The sequence below is a fragment of the Scyliorhinus canicula genome, chromosome 8, assembly GCF_902713615.1.
Source record: "Scyliorhinus canicula chromosome 8, sScyCan1.1, whole genome shotgun sequence".
Classification (NCBI taxonomy): Eukaryota; Metazoa; Chordata; class Chondrichthyes; order Carcharhiniformes; family Scyliorhinidae; genus Scyliorhinus; species Scyliorhinus canicula.
The window spans coordinates 114,007,292-114,019,448 of NC_052153.1; the positions used below are offsets into that span (position 1 = coordinate 114,007,292).

General features: G+C 51.6%; 1 pseudogene; it reads left to right on the plus strand.

Moving 5' to 3' along the window:
- Positions 1–3,349: 3,349 nt before the first annotated feature.
- Positions 3,350–10,862, plus strand: LOC119969912 (annotated as a pseudogene).
- The last annotated feature ends 1,295 nt before the right edge of the window (positions 10,863–12,157 follow it).

Here is a 12,157-nt window from a genome sequence, read left to right on the forward strand (position 1 = left end):
AAATGCCCTCACCAGCAGTGGGCTCAATACCTCGGAAAACGTCTCATAGAATTCCACCAGGTAGCCGTCCGGCCCCAGGGCCTTGCCAGATTGCATGCCCTCCAACCCCCCCCCCCCCCCCCCCACTATTTCTTCAATTTCAATTGGGGCTCACAGCCTTTCCAACAGATCCTTATTCACCCTCTGGAACCTCAACTGACCCAAGAACTGCCTCATCCCCCTCCACCCCAGCCGGGGATTCCGACTCATATAATTTGCTGTAAAAGTCCTGAAACACCTTATTCACCCCCGCTAGGTCCAGGACCGTGATCCCACCTCTACTCTTTACTCTCCCTATCTTCCTGGCTGCCTCCCTTTTTCTGAGCTGGTGCACTAACATTCTGCTTGCCTTTTCGCCATACTCATAGATCCCCTTGTCTTCCTCAGCTGTTCCATCGCCTTCCCTGTAGTCAACAGCCCAAATTTCACATGTAACCTCCGCCGCTCCTTCAGTAACCCCGCGTCCGGGGCTTCCGAGTATCTACTGCTCACCTGGAGCATCTCCCCAACTAGCCTATCCCTCTCAGCTCGTTCCACCTTTTCTCTGTGGGCCCATATCAAAATTAATTCCCCTCTGACCACTGCTTTCAAAGCTTCCCAGACCATTGCTGCAGAGATCTCCCCCGTATCATTTGTTTCCAGGTAGTTCTGGATGGACTTGTTCACCTGCCCACAGACCACTTTGTCTGCTAACAACCCCACATCAGCCTCCATAGCAGGCGTTGTCCTCCCTCCAAACTAACCCCTAGGTCCACCCAATGTGGGGCATGATCCGATACTGCGATTGCTGAGTACTCAGTATCTGCCACCCCCGGTAGTAGAGCCCTGCTCAGAACAAAAAAGTCGATCCGAGAATATACCTTGTGGACATGGGAGAAAAAGAAAACTCCCTCGCTCATGGCCGTCCAAACCTCCATGTGTTCCATAAATCTCTTCAGTTCCTTTGCCGAGGCTGGCACCCTCCCTGTCCTGCATTTTGACCGGTCCAATTCCAGATCAATGACTGTTAAAATCTCCCCCCATGATCAAATTACTTGACTCCAAGTCTAGGATCTTACCTAACACCCGCCTCATAACTTCCACATCGTCCCAGTTCGGAACATATACGTTCACGAGTACCACCCACAGCCCCTCCAGCTTCCCACTCACCATTATGTACCTGCCCCCCCCCCCCCCCCCACCGTGTCTGACACGATTCTCTCTGCCTCAGATGCCACCCGTTTATTAATCAGAATCGCTGCCCCCTGGTCTTTGAGTCCAGCCCTGTGTGGAATACTTGGCCAACCCACCCCTTCCTCAATCTAGTCAGGTCTGTAATTTTTAGGTGTGTCTCTTGTAACCGCCACGTCCGCCTTCAGCCCCCCCAGATGCACGAACATACGAGCCCTCTTGACCGGCCCATTCAGCCCTCTAACGTTCCATGTAAGCAGCCTGTTCGGGGGACTCCACGCACCCCCACCCCACACACACATGCCAACTGGCCTTCAGCCTTTTTAAGCCAGCCTCCAGCTCGGGTCCCCGGCCTCCTGGAGCCCGCCCTCGGGCATCCGCCATCCCCGTCCTCCCATTTGTTCCTAGTAGCAGTTCCTCCCCTGTCAGCAAAGCAGCTCCCCTCCGCTCCCTGGTAACAGTACCAGAAACCCAACTCCCCATATCAAGCTGCTCGCCCCCCACTGTGAATCCAGTCTTTTTTCCCTGATGAAAGTCAATGCATTGTCCGGTGTTTCAAAATAGAATTCCCAGTCCTCATATGTGACCCACAGACGCACTGGGTACAGCATCCCAAACTTAACCCCCTTCTTGAGGAGGGCCGATTTTGTCCGATTAAACCCGGCTCGCCTCTTGGCCAACTCCACGCCCAGGTCTTGATAAATGCGCAGCTCACAATTCTCCCTCCTGCTGCTCCGCTTTTTCTTGGCCAACTGCAGAATGTGTTCCGTGTCCAGGAACCGGTGCATACGTACCACCATCTCCCTTGGCTCGTTCGCTTGGGGCTTCTTCGCGAGGGCTCTATGCACTCTATCCACTTCCAGGGGCCGAGGGAACGCCTCAGCCCCCATGAACTTCTCCAACATGTTCATCACATAGGGATCGGACGCGAGGGCCTCACTCACCTCAGGGAGGCCAACGATTCTCAGGTTCTGCCTCCTGGACCTGTTCTTCAAGTCCTCCAGCTTCTCCTGCATTCTTTTCTGGAATTTCATTCATCATCTCCACATTGGTCTCCAACACGGTTATGTATTCCTCGTGCTCGGACACCTTTTTCTTCACCTCCTCGATCGCACACCCATGGGTTTCTTGATTCTGCACCACCTGATCATTCAAAGCCTTGATCGGGTCCATGGTGTCCTTAAGCTTGGCGAAGCATTCCTCACAAACTTCACTAGCTGCTCCGTCGACCACTGTGTCATCACAGCCCTGCTTCTCCGCCATGTCTTCCCACGTTGTCGGCTCTGCTCACGTTTTTCTTGTAAAATTTTGTCTTCTCATATGGCCACTTCTGGTCCAATTCTCTGTGCACTGAACGGGGACTTCTCACCGTCTCACTCTCCACCGATTCATCCAATAAAATCCGGGGACAAAAGGGAGAAAAAGGTCCAAAAAACGTCCGTCACAGGCGGGAGCTATCAAATGTGCGAGCTACTCCTCCATGGCCGCCACCGGAAGTCGACTTGGCATGTTTTTAACCAGCAATTCAGACTCTATGCTGCAGCCCTTGGCCTGCAGACGTAACCCGATAAGAGGCTTATTGCATTGGTGCTCACAGTAGCAGGTCCTCATGTCATCAAAATTTCTGGTATCTTTGCTTTCGACAGCGAAGCAGAAAGCAAGAGCTTCGATGAAGTAATAAAATACATTGATTGGCATTGCTCCCAGAAAAAAAATGTAACATTCGAGCGTTATATTTTTTGCATGCTTACTCAGAAGGCAGGCAAATCTTTCTATAGTTTTCTAACTTGCTTGCGGATGAAGGTGCAGTCCTGATGCTGAATGGCACCTTAATTAAATGCAAGTTTGACACGGGAGCGAAGGCCAACCTTATCAGTTGCTCAGATTTGAACAGGCTGAGAGTCAAACTGACAGTCGTAAATCAAACAAGTCTGCTTAGAGATTACAATGGGACGGAGATTGTGACATTAGATGCATGTGAGCTTAAAGCATGGGTACACAACAGAAGTCACACCATAACATTTTCCATTGTGGACACAGAATGGGAGTCCATCACAGGAGCAGAAGCGTGTGAGGTACTGAACCTAGTTGAGCGGCTGTACATTCCAGACAGGTGGAGGAAGATAAACCAGATTAACAGATGGAGGAGCCAAATGGAATTCCAGAATTCTGGTTGACAGTCTTCAAAAATGTGGATTTGCTCAGTGACATGATACAGGTGCATGATGAGACTATCTTAAAGTATTTACAAGATTTACAGGTGAAATTTCAGATCCTAGAACAGCCAATGAGTTTTACTCTAGAGTTGAACTTTGAGCCAAATGAGTATTTCACAAGTGAAGCAGTGACAAGAACTTACCAGATGGAGTCACAGCCTGATAAGTCCTACTTTTTCTTCTTTGATGAACCAGAAATTATAGGATGCCAGATTGGATTGGATTGAATTGGATTTGTTTATTGTCATGTGTATCGAGTGAAAAGTAATTTGCTGCTTGCAGCTCAAACAGATCATTTAGTTAATGAAAAGAAAATAAGCCTCGTCAGGCGGAGCAGACTCGATGGGCCGAGTGGCCTAATTCTGCTCCTATGTCTTATCGTCTAAAATACGTAATAGGGCAACACAAGGTACACAATTTAAATACATAGACACCGGCATCGAGTGAAGCATAGTATTAATCAGATCAGTCCATAAGAGGGTCATTTAGGAGTCTATTAACAGTGGGGAAGAAGCTGTTTTTGAATCTGTTCATGTTTGTTCTCAGACTTTTGTATCTCCTGCCCGCTGGAAGAAGTTGGAAGAATGAATAAGCCAGGTGGGAGGGATCTTTGATTATGCTGCCCGCTTACCCCAGGCAGCGGGAGATGTAGATAGCGTCAATGGATGAGAGGCGGGTTGTGTGATGGACTGGGCTGTGTTCACGATTCTCTGAAATTTCTTGTGGTCTTGGGCCTAGCAGTTGCCATACCAGGCTGTGATGCAGCCAGATAGGATGCTTTCCATTGTGCACCTGTAAAGGTTGGTCAGAGTCAGTGTGAACATGTCACATTTCCTTAGTTTCCTGAGGAAGTATAGCCGCTGTTGTGCTTTCTTGGTGGTAGCATCAACGTAGGTGGTCCAGGACAGATTTTTGATGGGTCAACTGTGTAGCCACCTGGGGTGACCACTGCCCAAACACAAAATGGAAGATTGCAAGGAATGCAGGGAAAATGGACATGTTGTAAAAAGCAAGCAGCTTGCAGAGCGCTTGTATATCTGGACTGCTGCAGAAACCAGTTTTGGCTGTTGCCGAAACCAGACAACGCTATGAAAATAAACAGTTAGCATATTAATGAGGTGATACCGGGCGATCCCCAGGCACAAAAGAAACAAGTTAACACTAATCGATACATTCAATGGAAGGCGAGACTTTTCGGCGCCAAAGAAGCCCAAAACAATGAGTCCCAAGAACCGCCCCAGTGATCGAGATACTGTCCCGTTATTGGGGAATTCAAATCAATCGATTGGAAAGAGACCCAATCGATTGCGAGAGTATAAAGGGTCCGCCCAGGTTGGCGCAAGACCCTGAGAGAAGTATAAAACAGAGACCCCGATCCCAGCTCGCTCTCTCTGCCAGCCTCTCCTTGACCAGCCAGCCCTCCCAGCAGAACACCGTTGCAGCAGAAGAACCTTGAGGAGGAGAGGTCTGGACAGCAGCTGCCAACAAGTAAGTCACAATGCACGCTACGAGAGTAGACACTCCTGACCCCCTTTAGTCCATAACTACTGGAAGCCTGCGGACCCAGGACAAGCTAGAGGTCGTTGTTCCCTGATCCGGCAGTCCCCTTATCCAGATAAGTATTTGGCCTATTAGTGGTAGGATTAGCCTAGTCTTATAGTTTTATATGCATGATTAGTAGATTACTGTAATATAATAAACGTGTCTTGTTTGAACTTACTAACTGGTGTATGGATTTATTACTTTGAACTTGAACTTGAAACTTGTGGCGGTATCTTAACGATACCTGGCGACTCTAGAGCTAAGGAACGAAACAGAGCCAAATTGAATGTTAAGCACACGCACCCAGAACGAGCAACAACTGGAAGGAAAGGAAAAAACATCACAATGAAGACCGCATAAAATGAAGCAGACGCATAAGGGTCGGCATACTGGTGAAAAAGTTATGAAAACTGTACTAAGGGTAGCACACAGGAATCCTGGCCCTGTGTCACTGTCCGTGTAAAGTTTGCACATTCTCCTCGTGTCTGTGTGGGTTTCACACACACAACCCAAAGATGTGCAGGTTAGCTGGATTGGCTATGCTAAATTGCCATAATTGGGAAAAAAATAATTGGGTAAAAAAAAATAATTGGGTATCCTAATTTTATTGTAAACTGTACCAAATGACTCTTTCTTCAATTTGTTTAGTCCTCCTGCAGTTCCAGAGAATGGGGGACTGGATGAAGGTTCTGCGGCAAGACTCACTGTTGACTTTGAAATAGTTAATTTCTTGCATGAACACATAATTCCATGAGCAGTGTTATACTTCACAAGAGACGTTATTGCAGATGACGATGACAATTGCAATGATGATGATTACGATGAGGAAAGTGAAGAATCAGATGATGAGCCAGAAGACTATGAAAGTTTATTTGGCATTCGTGATAAGGTGATAACAAGTAACATCCAATCTGTGTAGGGCAACGATGAGTGGTGCTAGTTCTCGGATGGAGTTGCAGAGGCTGAAAGTGAGAATGCAACAGCAGACAAATTGGCTGCGAGCAAATCAACTGTGAACAGTGATGAGCCATCAATTGAATGCGAGACGAGTTGCTGTACAAAAGTTAGGCTTTAATAAGCTAGAACTTAGCCCTGCGGTCGACTACAATAAATGGACGACTGCCGGGCTTTCTGACTATTTATACCTCAGTATGGAGGCGTGGTTAACTCAGCCTCTCAACCAATCGGAGAGCCGTCACATGAAGGGGGGGGGGAAAGCCGCACGCCGGCGGGTGCCAGGTCCCGGAGGGAGACCGTGTCCTGCCGACCGTCGGGGTACTCCACAGACGCATACTGCGGGTTAGCGTGGAGTAACTGGACTTGTTCAGCACATGCTTCCGGAGCAAGATGGGTCCGAGGGCGGCCAGCCACGTCGGGAGAAGGGATCTGGAGGACGACTTCCTGGGGAAGACCAGAAGACGTTCATGAGGTGTCTGATTTGTTGCAGTACAGAGGAGTGAGTGGATAGAATGTAGGGCATCGGGGATAACCTCTTGCCATCGGGAAATAGGGAGATCTCTGGACCGGAGGGCCAGTAGTATGGTCTTCCAGATGGTACCATTCTCCCGCTCGACCTGTCCATTACCCTGGGGGTTATAGCTGGTCGTCCTGCTAGAGGCAATGCCCCTGTTGAGCAGGAATTGACTCAGCTCATCGCTCATAAAGGAGGACCCTCGATCGCTGTGTATGTATGCGGGGTAGCCGAACAGGGAGAAGATGGAGAGGAGGGCCTTAATGACGGTCGATGTGGTCATGTCGGGGCAGGGAATGGTGAAGGGGAAGCGGGAGAATTCGTCGATTACCGGCAGGAAGTAAATGTTGCGGTTGTTAGAGGGAAGGGGCCCCTTGAAGTCAATGCTGAGACGTTCGAAGGGGCGGGATGCTTTGATCAGGTGTGCGCACTCGGGGCGGTAGAAGTGCGGTTTGCACTCTGCGCAGATGTGGCAGTCATGGGTTACTGTCCTGACTTCCGCGATGGAGAAAGGCAGGTTGCGGGCCTTAATGAAATGGTAGAGACGGGTCACCCATGGATGGCAGAGGTCCACGTGGAGGGAGCGGAGGCGGTCTATCTGCGCGCTGGCGCAGGTACCGCGGGACAGGGCATCAGGAGGCTCATTGAGCTTCCCAGGACGATACAAGATCTCATAGTTGTACGTGGACAACTCGATCCGCCACCGTAAGATCGTGTCGTTCTTAATCTTGCCCTTTTGTGCATTATCAAACATGAAGGCTACTGACCGTTGGTCTGTGAGGAGAGTAAACCTCCTGCCGGCCAAATAGTGCCTCCAATGTCGCACCGCTTCGACTATGGCCTGGGCTTCCTTTTCCACAGAGGGGTGGCGGAGTTCGGAAGCCTGGAGAGTTCTGGAGAAGAAGGCCACGGGTCTGTCCACTTGGTTCAGGGTGGCCGCCAGAGCCACTTCTGATGCGTCGCTCTCGACCTGGAAGGGGAGGGACTCGTCGATGGCGCGAATCGTGGCCTTTGCGATGTCCGCTTTGATGCGGCTAAAGGCCTGGCAGGCCTCTGTCGACGGCGGGAAGGTCATGGTTTGAATGAGGGGACGGGCCTTGTCAGCGTAGTTGGGAACCCATTAGGCGTAGTAAGCGAAGAAACCCAGGCAGCGTTTGAGGGATTTGAGGGTATTGGGGAGAGGGAGTTCCATCAGGGGGCGCATGCGTTCAGGGTCGGGGCCTATCACTCCTTTACGCACCACGTAGCCGAGGATGGCTAGACGGTTGGTGCTAAACACGCACTTATCCTTATTGTGAGGTTAAGGAGTTTTGCGGTTTGGAGAAATTTCTGGAGGTTGGTGTCATGGTCCTGCTGATCGTGGCCGCAGATGGTGACATTATCAAGATACGGGAAGGTAGCCCGTAATCCGTACTTGTCGACCATTCGGTCCATCTCCCGTTAGAAGACCGAGACCCGATTTGTCACACCAAATGGAACCCTAAGGAAGTGGTAGAGGCGCCCATCTGCCTCAAACGCGGTGTATTTGCGGCCACTCGCGCGGAGGGGGAGCTGGTGGTAAGCGGACTTAAGGTCCACAGTGGAGAAGACTTTGTATTTCGCGATATCGTTTACCATGGCGGAAATACGGGGGAGAGGATACGCGTCCAGTTGCGTAAACCGGTTGATGGTCTGGCTATAGTCGATGACCATCCGGTTTTACTCCCCAGTCCGGACCACCAGCACTTGGGCTCGCCAGGGACTGTTGCTGCCCTCGATGACCCCTTCCGTCAGCGACCTGATGAAGGACCGGTCCTGGGCGCTGTACTGTCTGCTCCGTGTCGCGACGGGTTTGCAATCGGGGGTGAGATTAGCAAACAAGGAGGGGGGGTCCACTTTGAGGGACGTAAGGCTGCAGACAGTGAGGGGGGGGTATAGGACCGCCGAATTGGAAGGTCAAGCTCTGCAGGTTGCACTGGAAGTCCAGTCCTAGGAGTGCCGGTGCGCAAAGGTCAGGGAGGACAAGGAGTTCATAATTTTAAAAAACCTTCCTTTGGACCGTGAGGTCCGCGATGCAGCACCCGGTGATGCGGACGGAGTGCGAACCTGAGGCTAACCCGATTTTGTGTTTTACAGGATGGACAGGGAGCGCGCAGTGTCTTACCGTGGCAGGGTGAACGAAGCTTTCCGTGCTCCCGGAGTCCAGCAGGCAGCCCGTCTCGTGGCCATTGAGGTAGATCAGCGTTGTCGTTTTGGCGAGCGTGCGTGGACGTGACTGGTCGAGCTGAATGGCCGCGAGCCGTGGAGAAAATCCATATTCGTCGTCGTCCGAGTAGATGCTGGAAGAACCTTGCGTGCCAGTCCCGGAAGGTGGTGCCCAGGATCCGCATGTGGAGTCGGGATCCCAAGATGGCGGCGCCCAGGACCCGCACGTGGAGTCGGGGCCCCAAGATGGCGGCGCCCAGGATCCGCACGTGGGGTCGGCGCCCCAAGATGGCGGCGCCCAGGACCCGCACGTGGAGTCGGCGCCCCAAGACGGCGGCGCCCGTGGGGCCCTCGCGGTTGAGGGGGGCGGAGTTAGCGGTGCCGGCAAGCCGACCGGAGCGGCTGGGAGCGGGGGCAGAGAGGCGCGCAGGCCAGGCGCAGGGGTGGCGAGTGGAGAGTTTTTGCGGTGCTCTGGAGGGGCCCGGAAGGGCCCGGAGGAGAGAGAGAAGCGCGCAGGCTGGGCGCAGGGGCCCGGGGGGAGAGATCGGCGCGGCGTCCTGGAGGGGCCCGGGAGGGCCCGGAGGGGAGAGAGAGGCGCGCAGGCCGGGCGCAGTGGCCTGGGGGCGGGAGGGGGAGAGATTGGCGCGGCGTACTGGAGGGGCCAGCAAGGGCCCGGAGGGGGGGATCCCTGGTCACTGCGCGGAACAGCAGCGACCGTTTTGGCCTGGCAGACGGAGGAGAAGTGGCCCTTCTTCCCGCAGCTCTTACAAAAGGCGGAGCGGGCTGGGCAACGCGGGCGAGGGTGTTTCGTGAACCCACAAAAATAGCAGCGGGGCCCCGTGGACTTGTCGGGGTGTCCCGCGGCGGAGGCCTGAGGGAGGTCGGGAGTGGCGGATGGCGGTGGGGAAGCGTGCCAGGATGACCAGGGTGGTGCAGGACGGCTGGGGACATAGGCGCGGGCGTTTAAATCGGCGACCTCCAGGGAGGTGGAGAGAGACCGTGCCTCAGTTAAGCTGAGGTCGTCTTTCTCCAGCATCCGCTGGCGGATAGCAAGGGACTGCATCCCAACCACGTAAGCATCTCTGATCAGCAGTTCCATGTGCTCCGTAGCTCAAACTTGGAGGCAGGAGCAATTCCTCCCCAGGATAGCGAGGGCCTGGTAAAATTGGTCTAACGACTCACCGGGGAGCTGTTGTCTGGTGGCCAGCAGATGTCGGGCGAATACTCTGTTGACTGGTTTACGAAATTGTCCATTCAGCTTAAGCATGGCGGCATCGTAATCTTTCTCTTCCTTGATCATCGCGTAGGCTGCTGTGCCCACGCTGGAGTGGAGGATGTGAAGCTTCTGTGCCATGGTGGGGGGGCTGGTTGCAGACTCCAGGTATCCTTCGAGACATGCCAGCCAATGTTGAAAAATTTCTGCTGCGTTCTGAGTTTGCGGGCTGATGCGGAGCCATTCGGGCTTGAATTGGAACTCCATCTTCAAAAATCTAGCTTATTAAATTGATGAGCCATCAATTGAACGCGAGACGAGTTGCTGTACAAAAGTTAGGCTTTAATAAGCTAGAACTTAACCCTGCGGTCGACTACAATAAATGGACGACCGCCGGGCGTTCTGACTATTTATACCTCGGTATGGAGGCGTGGTTAACTCAGCCTCTCGACCAATCGGAGAGCCGTCACATGACTGGTCTCAACCAATCGGTCGAGAGGCACATGACCGACCAGGGCCAATGGTAAGCCGGTGTTCTGCACCAATGGCAGACAGCTATGCAAATCATACCACCACAAACAGCCAACTGGTAACTGAAGAAATGATCCCCATTTTGGAGAAATTGGCTCCAGAGAAGTACGATGAACATCTTCTTGTTGGTCTCCTGAACCCTGACCGAATACGTGATCTTGTTTCATTTTTTGACAGACCGGTTTTCTGACTGGTCTTTGAATAATCAACTCTTTCAGTCTTTTGAAGCAATGCCTCCTACTCTGTGTGTGTTCTTGTATATTGGCCTTATTGCCGATGCTTGTGTCTCCACTGTCTCAGCTGCTGCCCGGTCGACCAACTGTGTCCTCGACTCTTCTCTTACCCTTCCTTCTCTTTTTTATAATCAACTCTTTTGTTCTCCTTTTCTTCTAAAGTGGCTCTTAAGTATTTCAAACATTTGGAAGGCCGGATCAAGCCAAGAAGTGGCAGAACTGGTGTCATAGGCTTACCAGATACAGAATTGCTTCAGGACTAGCAAAAAATCCTACAAGGACCAGGTCAGTGCCCTCCTCTTTGCCATCTGCAGTAGTGCAGATAATAAAATTATTAGGTAGGGTATAAATGAAGTCAGGTGACTGTGTGTGGAGCAGCTTTATCTCCTTTGGCCCACTGGAGGTACCCCTCCCTCTTTGGCCTCTCAAACCCAGCCCCCAATGCCTCCTTGGGGTCTGCCAGCCAGAACGATCCAAAATCCCAGACACAAGTGCAGGTTCTTCCTCAGGGGCTACCTATAGTCCCAGCAGTGGCCACCTGGTGCTGCTGACCAGTCAAATTGACTGACAGATCTCTCGGGCAGGGTCTCTTCCCACATAAGGGAGTAAAAGTTGCACTCAAACAAGTAAGGCTGCTGCTAGCATAGTATTGCTGCAGGGTAACTATATGTTTGGGTGGGCAGGCTGACGACAGACATAATAGTAATAATAATCTTTATTGTCACAAGTAGGTTTACGTTAACACTGCAATGAGGTTACTGTGAAAAGCCCCTAGTCGCCACATTCCGGAGCCTGTTCGGGTACACCGAGGGAGAATTCAGAATGTCCAATTCACCTAACAGTATGTCTTTAGTGACTTGAGAGAAAACCGGAGCACCCGGAGGAAGCCCACGCAGACAGAGGGAGAACATGCAGACAGTGACCCATGCCAGGAATCGGACCTGGGATGCTGGCGCTGTGAAGCAACAGTGCGCTATGGTCAGGGGTGTAGGGAATAGATTACTTGTAAATGCAGCCCATGGTGACAAAGATTGGAAAATAAATATTCCAAGTTACACAGCATTTCAATAAGACAGGAGTGGAAAATGAGGAGTAGGGCAGCACGGTGGTGCAGTGGGTTAGCCCTGTTGCCTCACGACGCCGAGGTCCCAGGTTCAATCCCGGGTCACTGTCCATGTGGAGTTTGCACATTCTCCCCATGTTTGCGTGGGTTTCACCCCCACAACCCAAAAGAGGTGCAGGGTAGGTGGATTGGCGACACTAAATTGCCCCTTAATCGGAAAAAATGAATTGGGTACTCTAAATTTATATTTTTTTTAAAATGGCTCTGGGTCACTGTCCATGTGGAGTTTGCATATTCTCCCCATGTTTGTGTGGGTTTCACCCCCACAACCCAAAGATGTGCAGGGTAGGTTGATTGGTCACACTAAATTGCCCCTATATTGGAAAAATGAATTGGGTACTCTAAATTTATATTAAAAATAAGAAAATGAGGAGTAGTCTTGATAATAAAGGTTAGCATAAGGACAATAGCTGACACAAAAGGTGCAAACATGGG